The sequence below is a fragment of the Zalophus californianus genome, chromosome 4 (assembly GCF_009762305.2).
Source record: "Zalophus californianus isolate mZalCal1 chromosome 4, mZalCal1.pri.v2, whole genome shotgun sequence".
NCBI lineage: Eukaryota > Metazoa > Chordata > Mammalia > Carnivora > Otariidae > Zalophus > Zalophus californianus.
Genome location: NC_045598.1, coordinates 133,732,935 through 133,745,110, shown reverse-complemented (window position 1 = coordinate 133,745,110; position 12,176 = coordinate 133,732,935).

Genomic DNA, 12,176 nt, shown 5'->3' with positions numbered 1-12,176 from the left:
AAAGTATCTCCAAATTTACCAGCACAAATTGGCAGAGCCAGGAGTATTTCTATAAAGTTTGGGGAAAACAAAACCTAATTAAAATTACTAAAATTAGACAAATATCCCTTAGCCAAGAGTTTAAAAAAAAAAAACTTACTGAGTTTTGAAGATTTTAATAGGATAGTTTCATTATACAACAAATCATTAGATTTTAAAGAGAATGTTTCACAATGGCTGTTACATAGATATATACTTATGAATGTCCTTTTCATCTATTCAAGTAAAGACTTTCTATTTTGTCCTGCTGTTTCCATCTGTTTGATCAAGAACTGAGGAAGAGTAGCAACCTGGATTTACCACTGTTTCTACTGGATTCTGAAAATAAAACAAGCTATTCTAAAACATGGGTGACTTGTCATGGTGAGTTTGATTAATCTAGTAAAAGATGCTGGGGGCATTCTTTACTATTGGGTCTCTGCCATCAATTAGGATTTATTTTCCATCTTTCCTGTTCCTCAAGAAATTATTTTCTAAATATGCAGTTTATAAAAGCAGAGGGGATAAGTTAATTCCCACATGCCTCCTAACAACTTGGGCCGACTTTGTAAAATTAAAGTAGGGAAGCAGGTTTAAGAGTGTGTTTGTGTGTGTGTGTGTGTGTGTGTTAAGGTAGGTGCCCTGCTTCTCTCACTGCTCCCCGTCTGAGAGAAAGGAAATGCCCCCTTACAGTGCAAAGATGCTATCTGGTTACCAGCCAAATATATTCTGCACTCTCAGACAAAGGGAATATTTGAGGTCTAGAGGTAGACAATCTCTGGGGAGAGTGAAGTGGTTTTGTTACTGTAAAGAAAAATAAATTTGCTTGAATTTTGCATGCTTCCACTTAGGCAATGTATTGACCTTCCTTTCCGCTCTGCAGAGAATTTGGGCAATGTGAGTGTGAAGTTCCTGAGAGTTGAGTTTTCTGGAGATAAAAATGGGATTTCTCCTGATTTACTACTTCTTGTCAATGCTAGTATACAAGCACAATCTGATTATCTGTTGTGACTGTTGGATGTATGACTGCTTTAACTGGACAACTGACTTTTGTAATTTTACAAGACATTTCTAATATTAATGTGTTATGATTCTATCAATTTGAAAAAGGGATACATCAGTTTGGTTCAGTAGCTGGAAAAAGCATTAAAGGAGGAACAGCTTCTGAAACATGAAAGTTGGGTAGAATTTTTATGTGTGATGACATATGTGAAGGGCAGGTCAGACAGAGAGCAAACCTGAACAAAGGTATAATGGTGATGGTCATCCCGATATATGAACTTGCTCTAGGTCAAAGAAATGCTTTGCAGCAGTATTGAGATTAAAAACCAAATTTCTCCACTTCTGAGTGATCATTCTACTTTTTCAGCAGAATGAGAGAAAGTTATTGTCATTCACACAATTTTAGGCAAGTTATCTATCTCTTATAAGTAACAATATATATTTATATTTTAAAATATAATATACCATATATTGTATATATAGAGAATATATAGAAAATATAAAATGGGAACAAGAGGTTTTTTAAGGAATAGATAATAGTATAAATAAAATACAATGGGAAGGGCGCCTGGGTGGCTCAGTTGGTTAATCGACTGCCTTCGGCTCAGGTCATGATCCTGGAGTCCCAGGATCGAGTCCCGCATCAGGCTCCCTGCTCGGCAGGGAGTCTGCTTCTCCCTCTGACCCTCCCCCCTCTCATGTGCTCGCTCTCTCTCTCTCACTGTCTCTCAAATAAATAAATAAAATCTTTAAAAAAAATACAATGGGAAAATGTGATTTTTATGTTGGCATTTTAAAAATTAAACAAATAACCAGAGTATGTATCTCCAAACTCAGTTATCTATCCAACTGATAAGAACAAACATGTTTAGGGCGGAGCAAGATGGTGGAGGAGTAGGAGACCTGGATTTCGTCTGGTCTCAGGAATTCAGCTGAATAGGGATCAAACCATTCTGAACACATACGAACTCAACAGGAGATCGAAGATAAGAATAGCAACAATTCTCTGAACAGAAAAGCGACCACTTACTGGAAGGTAGGACGTGCGGAGAAGAGAATCCGAGGCAATATTCGGGAGGATAGACAATGGGGGAGGGGGCCTCCGTGGCCGCTTCTGGCAAGTGATAGAGCCGCGGAGCACAAAATCGGACCTTTTAGAAGTCGGATCCGCTGAGGGACGTCGCTCCAGTGGCTAAGCGGGAGGTGGAACCCTTGCGGGACAGTGTGGTCTGAGGACCCTCGGGGTCACAGAAAGACAGGGGGATGCCTGAGTGCAGCAGAGCTCCCAGGTATTGGAGCGGGGAAGCCGGCTGCAGAGAGGGAGCCGAGGCGCGGGCTCTCAGCTCGGGGTTGCCATAAACTGTGATCTGCGACCCAGTCGGGCCACTGCTCCTCCAGCAGGGACCCAACAAGCGGCAGAGCCGGGGAGACTCCTCTTCCTTCCCCGGGAGGAGCGGGGCGGGAGCGCACCGCAGGGATCTGCTGGGTTTGGAGACTCCACACGGGGTCAGGTGCCAGAGATAGAAACGCTCGGTCACAGGCCGGGTGAGCACGGAGTGCAGCGGAGACCGGGGAGACGGGAGTGACTGCTTTTCTCTGGGGGTGCACTGAGGAGCAGGGCCCCGAGTTCTCAGCTCCTCCGGGTGGAGATTAGGAGGCCACCATTTTCACTATGGTCCTCCAAATCTGTACCAAGAGCTTGCAGGGAACAAAAGCTCCCGAGAGCAAACCCGAGCAGATTGCTTAGCCCTGACCGGCAAGGGCGGGGCAATTTCGCCTCCAGCAAAGACATTTGGGAACCACGGCAACAAGCCCCTCCCCCAGAAGATCAGCAGAACAGCCAGCAAGCGAAAACCAAGTTTACCGATCAAGGAGAACGGGAGAACTCCTGCGCTAGGGTAATAGTGCACATAGAATTCATGGCTTTTTTTACCATGATTCATTAGTTTTTCAAAGTTAATTTTTTTAACTTTTTTCTTTTTTTGAATTTTTCTTTTTCCGTTTTTCAACCATCTTATCAATCCCTTTTTTAAAAAAACATTTTTTATTTTTCATTTCTGGAAAATTTATCCCTTCATAGTAGTTATCCTTATTTTTGGCATATATATATATAAGTTGTTCTCTCTTTAAAATTTTGAGATACAGTTTTTTCTAACAGATCAAAATATACCCTAAATCACTAGTATATGGCTTTGTTCTAGTCTCCTGCCTAATCACATTCTCTCCCTTTTTTTCTTTTCTTTTTTTTTAAATCTTCTTTCTTTTTTCAAACAACTTATCTTATCAATTCCTTTTATAAAATCTTTTATAAGTTTCATCTTTACAGTCATCTTCCATCCCTTCATTGTATCAACCCTTATTTTGTACATATATGTCTTTCTTCCTTTAAAATTTTAGGAGGCACTTTCTTCTAACAGACCAAAATACGCCCAAAATCTAGTGTATGGTACCGATCTATGCACTAGCCTGATCATATTTGATCATATTCTGTTTTTTTTTGTTTTGTTCTGTTTTTGTTTGTTTTTATCTTTTTTTTCTCTCTTTCTTTTTTCTTTCTTTCCCTTTCTTTTCCCCTGGTTTCAGGTCTTTTCTGATTTGTATAGAGTATATTTCCTGGGGAGGTTGTTAACCTGTTAGCATTTTGTTCTCTCATTCATCTATTCTCCTCTGGACAAAATGACAAGACGAAAAAAGTCACCTCAGCAAAAAGAACAAGAGGTAGTACCGTCTGCCAGGGACCTACTCAATACGGACATTAGTACGATGTCGGACCTAGAGTTCAGAACCATGATTTTAAAGATACCAGCTGGGCTTGAAAAAAGCGTGGAAGTTATTAGAGACACCCTTTCTGGAGAAATAAAAGAACTAAAATCTAATGAAGTCGAAATCAAAAAGGCTATTAATGAGGTGCAGTCAAAAATGGGGGCACTAACTGCTAGGATAAATGAGGCAGAAGAGAGAATCAGTGATATAGAAGACCAAATGATGGAAAATAAAGAGGCTGAGAAAAAGAGAGATAAACAACTACAGGATCACGAGGGCAGAATTCGAGAGATAAGCGATAGGATAAGACAAAACAACATTAGAATAATTGGGTTCCCAAAAGAAGAAGAAAGAGAGAGGGGCAGAAGGTATATTGGAGCAAATTATAGCAGAGACCTTCCCTAATTTGGGGAAGGAAACATGCATCAAAATCCAGGAGGCACAGAGAACCCCTCTCAAAATCAATAAAAATAGGTCAACACCCCGACACCTAACAGTAAAACTTACGAGTCTCAGAGACAAAGAGAAAATCCTGAAAGCAGCTCGGGAGAAGAGATATGTAAACTACAATGGTAGAAACATTAGACTGGCAACAGACCTATCCACAGAGACCTGGCAGGCCAGAAAGGACTGGCATGATATCTTCAGAGCACTACACGAGAAAAATATGCAGCCAAGAATACTATATCCAGCGAGGCTGTCATTGAAAATTGAAGAAGCGATAAAAAGCTTCCAGGACAAAAAAAACTAAAGGAATTTACAAACACGAAACCAGCCCTACGAGAAATATTGAAAGGGGTCCTCTAAGCAAAGAGAGAGCCTAAAAGCAACATAGACCAGAAAGGAACAGAGACAATATACAGTAACAGTCACCTTACAGGCAATACAATGGCACTAAATTCATACCTTTTAATAGTTACCCTAAATGTAAATGGGCTAAATGCCCCAATCAAAAGACACAGGCTATCAGACTGGATTAAAAAATAAGACCCATCGATATGCTGTCTGCAAGAGACTCATTTTAGACCCAAAGACACCCCCAGATTGAAAGTGAGGGGGTGGAAAACCATTTACCATGCTAATGGACACCAAAAGAAAGCTGGGGTGATAACCCATATATCAGACAAATTAGATTTTAAAACAAAGACTGTAATAAGACATGAAGAAGGACACTATATCCTACTTAAAGGGTCTATCCAACAAGAAGATCTAACAATTGTAAATATCTATGCCCCAAACATGGGAGCAGCCAATTATATAAGGCGATTAATAACAAAAGCAAAGAAACACATTGACAACAATACAATAATAGTGGGGGACTTTAACACCCCCCTGACTGAAATGGACAGATCATCTAAGCAAAAGATCAACAAGGAAATAAAGACTTTAAATGAAACACTGGACCAAATGGACTTCACAGACATATTCAGAACATTCCATCCAAAGGCAATGGAATACACATTCTTCTCTAGTGCCCATGGAACATTCTCCAGAATTGATCACATCCTAGGTCACAAATCAAGTCTCAACGGTACCAAAAGATTGGGATTATGCCCTGCATATTTTCAGACCACAATGCTTTGAAACTAGAACTCAATCACAAGAGGAAAGTCGGAAAGAACTCAAATACATGGAGGCTAAAGAGCATCCTACTAAAGAATGAATGGGTCAACCAGGAAATGAAAGAAGAATTAAGAAAATTCATGGAAACCAATGAAAATGAAAACACAACTGTTCACAATCTTTGGGATACAGCAAAGGCAGTCCTGAGAGGAAAGTATATAGCAATACAAGCCTTTCTCAAGAAACAAGAAAGGTCTCAAATACACAACCTAACCCTACACCTAAAGGAGCTAGAGAAAAGAACAGCAAATAAAGCCTAAACCCAGCAGGAGAAGAGAAATAATAAAGATCAGAGCAGAATTCAATGAACTAGAAACCAAAAGAACAGTAGAACAGATCAACGAAACTAGAAGCTGGTTCTTTGAAAGAATTAACAAGATTGATAAACCCCGGGCCAGACTTATCAAAAAGAAAAATGACCCAAATGAACAAAATCATGAATGAAAGAGGAGAGATCACAACCAACACCAAAGAAATACAAACAATTATAAGAACATATTAGGAGCAACTCTATGCCAGCAAATTAGATAACCTGGAAGAAATGGATGCATTCCTAGAGATGTATCCACTACCAAAACTGAACCAGGAAGAAACAGAAAACCTGAACAGACCTATAACCAGTAAGGAAATTGAGGCAGTCATCAAAAATCTCCCAACAAACAAAAGCCCATGGCCAGATGGCTTCCCAGGGGAATTCTACCAAACATTTAAAGAAGAATTAATACCTATTCTCCTGAAACTGTTCCAAAAAATAGAAATGGAAGGAAAACTTCCAAACTCATTTTATGAGGCCACCATTACCTTGATCCCAAAACCAGACAAAGACCCCATCCAAAAGGAGAATTACAGACCAATATCCTTGATGAACATGGATGCAAAAATTCTCACCAAAATACTAGCCAATAGGATCCAACAGTACATGAAAAGGATTATTCACCACGACCAAGTGGGATTTATCCCTGGGCTGCAAGGTTGGTTCAACATCCGCAAATCAATCAACGTGATACAATACATTAACAAAAGAAAGAACAAGAATCATATGATCCTCTCAATAGATGCAGAAAAAGCATTTGACAAAGTACAGCATCCTTTCTTGATCAAAACTCTTCAGAGTATAGGGATAGAGGGTACCCACCTCAATATCATAAAAGCCATCTATGAAAAACCTACAGCGAATATCATTCTCAATGGGGAAAAGCTGTAAGCTTTTCCCCTAAGGTCAGGAACGCGGCAGCGAGGTCCACTATCACCACTGCTATTCAATATAGTATTAAGAGTCCTAGCCACAGCAATCAGATAACAAAAAGAAATAAAAGGCATCCAAATCGGTAAAGAGGAAGTCAAACTCTCACTCTTTGCAGATGATATGATACTGTATGTGGAAAACCCAAAAGACTCCACCCCAAAACTCCTAGAACTCATACAGGAATTCAGTAGAGTAGCAGGATATGAAATCAATGCACAGAAATCAGTGGCATTCCTATACACCAACAACAAGACAGAAGAGAGACAAATCAAGGAGTCGATCCCATTTACAATTGCACCCAAAACCATAAGATACCTAGGAATAAATCTAACTAAAGGGACAAAGGATCTGTACTCAGAAAAGTATAAAATACTCATGAAAGAAACTGAAGAAGACACAAAGAAATGGAAAAACGTTCCATGCTCATGGATTGAAAGAACAAACATTGTGAAGATGTTGATGCTACCTAGAGCAATCTACACATTCAATGCAATCCCCATCAAAATACCATCCACTTTTTTCAATGAAATGGAACAAATAATCCTAAAATTTGTATGGAACCAGAAGAGACCCAGAATAGCCAGAGGAATCTTGAAAAAAAAAAAGCAAAGCTGGCGGCATCACAATTCCGGACTTCCACTTCTATTACAAAGCTGTCATCATCAAGACAGTATGGTACGAGCACAAAAACAGACACATAGATCAATGAAACAGAATAGAGAGCCCAGAAATGGACCCTCAACTCTATGGTCAACTCATCTTTGACAAAGCAGGAAAGAATGTCCAATGGAAAAAAGACAGTCTCTTCAACAAATGGTGTTGGGAAAATTGGACAGCCACATGCAGAAGAATGAAACTGCACCACTTCCTTAGACCATACACAAAAATAGACTCCAAATGGTTGAAAGACCTAAACGTAAGACAGGAGTCCATCAAAATCCTAAAGGAGAACACAGGTAGCAACCTCTTCGACCTCAGCTGCAGCAACTTCTTCCTAGATACATCGCCAAAGGCAAGGGATGCAAGGGCAAAAATGAACTATTGTGATTTCATCAAGATAAAAAGCTTTTGCACAACAAAAGAAACAGTCCACAAAACCAAAAGACAACCGACAGAATGGGAGAAAATATTTGCAAATGACATATCAGATAAAGGGCTAGTATCCAAAATCTATAAAGAACTTATCAAACTCAACACCCAAAGAACAAATAATCCAATCAAGAAATGGGCAGAAGACATGAACAGACATTTTTCCAAAGAAGACATCCAAATGGACAAAAGACACATGAAAAAGTGCTCAACATCACTCGGCATCAGGGAAATCCAAATCAAAACCTCAATGAGATACCACCTCACACCAGTCAGAATGGCTAAAATCAACAAGTCAGGAAACGACAGATGTTGGTGGGGATATGGAGAAAGGGGAACCCTCCTACACTGCTGGTGGGAATGCAAGCTGGTGCAACCCCTCTGGAAAACAGTATGGAGGTTCCTCAAAAAGTTGAAAATAGAGCTACCCTACGAGCCAGCAATTGCCCTACTGGGTATTTACCAGAAAGATACAAAGTTAGGGATCCGAAGGGGTATGTGCACCCCAAGGTTTATAGTAGCAATATCCACAATAGCCAAACCGTGGAAAGAGCCAAGATGTCCATCGACAGATGAATGGATAAAGAAGAAGTGGTATATATACACAATGGAATATTATGCAGCCATCAACAGGAATGAGATCTTGCCATTTGCAACGACATAGATGGAACTGGAGGGTGTTATGCTGAGTGAAATAAGTCAATCAGAGAAAGACATGTATCATATGACCTCACTGATATGAGGAATTCTTAATCTCAGGAAACAAACTGAGTGTTGCTGGAGTGGTGGCGGGTGGGAGGGATGGGGTGGCTGGGTGACAGACATTGGGGAGGGTATGTGCTATGGTGAGCGCTGTGAATTGTGCAAGACTGTTGAATCACAGATCTGTACTTCTGAAACAAATAATGCAACACATGTTAAGAAAAAAGAAAAAGAAGAAGCTAGCAGGAGGGGAAGAATGAAGGGGAGTAAGTCAGAGGGGAAGATGAACCATGAGAGACAATGGACTCTGAAAAACAAACTGAGGGTTCTAGAGGGGAGGGGGGTGGGGGTTGTGTTAGCCTGGTGATGGGTATTAAAGAGGGCACATTCTGCGTGGAGCACTGGGTGTTATGCACAAACAATAAATCATGGAACACTATATCAAAATCTAATGATGTAATGTATGGTGATTAACATAACAATAAAAAATTTAAAAAAAGAACAAACACGTTTATTAGTTCAATTTACGGATACAAATGCTTCATGAAACTCACTATGCTTAAAATCCTCATCACTACAAAAACATATTATAAGGTACATAATTCAAAGTAACAATTTGTCTAAGGGTTAAATGTAAACACCTTAACCAAATTATGATTTCAGGCAGTAGCAAATTAACAGTCATCTTTAACCTGGCAAAATCAGAAACAAAGATTTAGACACTTATACACAAACACACACACACATACACACACACACATACACACACACACACACACACTTACTGAAAAACTAAGCTTTCACCTCCAGGGCAAGTCTGTTGTTAATATACTTTACACCCTTCTAACTGCGATCTAGCTGGGGCCCACTTACCTTAAGTAAACCACCTTTTTTCAGACAAAATTGAGCTTAACATTCATTCAATTTCATGGTGTTTCAACATGTACCTTTTAGAAATGATGAAGTAAGGGAAACTAACCCCAAATCAACTACTGAAGCCCATTAAAGTGGGCTTATTTGCATACTTTGGCTTTATATGGAAACCTGCTCCAGAGAGCTGCATGAACTTCTGGGCTGAATGAGATACAGGGCTGTGGTTGATGTTTTCTTGTACAGACCATTCAGAACTCACATGGTAGCTAAAGTGTTGTTGATGAGTCTGTCATAGATCAGCACTTCTTGGTTATTTGAGCAGACAAAGAGGTTCAGAAGTATTGAATCTGGAAACTTCAAGGAGTTCAAGGCCAATATGAGTGTGCCATTTAGAAAAATGCATCAATGTAGGTTTAGGTTATTGATATTTTAATTAGTGCTCTTAAGATTTCACTCCTCTACCACATGATCCACCTTTCTGATATAAAAGTAGGAGACTGTATAAAAAATTTTGACGGTTTATTCAGTGCAGGATTTCAGCTTGTGAGGGCTAACAGAGAGCCAAACAACCCAGAAGAAGTGGATTTTGGCATGAAGAACAGCGGAAAAAAAAGGTCTGTTGAGTGATTGACAGGTCAGATTCTGAGGGGAAAAAAAATCACTCCAACTCCAACACAGATAATAATGTACTTCTGAATATTCAAGCACATGCTGTTATTTTAAAGTTTAAAGAAAAAGTGAAAGAATCACAAAACTAAACTTAAAAATACAACTCAAACCAAGATAATCAGATAGGATTTTTAAACACTAAAGTTAGAGTTCTATACTATCAAAAGTTATATTTCATACTTGAAAAATTTCAAACCTGTGTGTTGTATAGTCCAAGGTCAGAAACCTTTGACAAGAGAAAGTTCTGAGTGCCAGGATTATCTGTATTGTTCTTCAGTTTATGTATATTTCAGTACAGAACAGTTAACATTTGAGAATTTCTACAACCTGATGAATGACAAATTAAAAAGAATGTGTTATTTGATGTTTACCAATATAAAAAGAGAAAATTTATGAAGCATTATCTTTTTTGGACAACTTGATTTTAATGCTATATTCATATGAATAAGTGGTATATTCACTTTGTTCAAATGTAAAATAACTGCATTTTTGTCCTTGCACTGGACCCTATTTTACATTGCTATCATTTGAAAAAATCCAAATATTCAAAATGATTTTATTGTCAGAAATATGTGAGAAAACACTAATTTGTAAAAATAAATTACAAATAGAAAATGTTTAAATTTACCATGCAATTTCAATACCCACTCAAGATTCTATATTTAATTTTTGCTTAAATAACAAACACTTCTGTAGCACTTACTGCGGTTAGACCTTTGAGAGATGATAGGAAATATATATATTGGTCCTTGCCCCCAGTTCCTGGCATAGAGCTCCAAACCCCTCATAATTACCTTGTAATTACCCCTTGTAATTGATAAGAGCTACAAGCATCTTTTGTTCTAATATTTGGTTTTTGATCCTGGTTCCTGACACCAAACTCCTAAGTCCTTTGGAATATCCTCAGTGATAGCAGTGTCTCTTATTCTAATGAGGCTATTCTATATGGGCTCCTAGATGGAAGCTGGTCATCAGAGAGAACAAGCCATATTTAAGAAGCTTGGATATTCAGCCCCACACCACATTCTCCAGAGAGGGGAGAGGAGCTGGAAGTGGGGTTAATGATCTATCATGCCTACATTATGAAGCCTCCATCCCAAAAGCACAGTTTTGGAGAGCTTCCATGTTGCTGAACACATGGAGATGGGGGGATGTCTTCAGCAACATGGAGAGTAGAATGCCTAGAGAGCATGGAAGCTCCACGTCCTTTCCTTTTCCTTTGCCCTATGCATCTCTTCCATCTCCCTTTTCCTGAATTACATCCTTTCATAATAAAACAGTAACCTAGTAAACAAAACGTTTCTGAGTTCTGTGAGCCATTCTAGCAAATTACTGAACCCAAGAAGGGAGTCATGGGAACCCCAATTTATAGCCAGTGGGTCAGAAGTACAGGTGACAACCTGGAACTTGCGACTGACATTTCAAATGGGGAAGGACAGTCTTGTGGGACTGAGGCCCTAATTTGTAGGATCTGATACTAACTTCAGCTAGTGTCAGAATTGAATTGAATTCTAGGATGCCCTGCTGGTGTCACAGGGACCTGCTTGTGTATTTCCCCAGCACACACATTTGGTGACCAGAAATGTCAAAAGTTAAGTGTTATATATCTGAGTAGTAAAGAAAAAACATACAGGAGAAGCGAGTTTTTCCTCCTGAACACTGTTCCATACATTTTATTAATAATTAATTCATTATTTGCCATAAGACCCTTATGATGTATTATCTCTGCTTCACAGATGAGGAAATTAGGTTGAGGTTAAGTCGTTTATCCAAGGTGACATAGCTAGTAAAGGGCAGGGTCCAAGTTCTTAAACCACACTCCATATGACCTATTCTTCACACGGACCCACTCAAGAGAAGACTATGTGGGATTAGAAACTGAGAAAAGAGGAAATGCCATCAAATATGAGTCACCAATAACATCTAACAACTGTTATCATTCTTTAATTTGTCAGATATGGAGACAATCATGGAACATATTGACATCCAGTTTAAATTTGCGTTTCTGATGGAATTTCCATTGCAATGGTTAGAGGTATGATTTACAACTATCTCAGTTATTTTTCAGGAAAGAGGGACATCTTTGTCAAATATTTAGTTCTAAGAGAGTTTTTCCAACTTACTGAAAATGAAGACACTTATCTCCTGTGACATGGTAACGTTGTTACAGATTTTGGAGAGGCAAATTAAA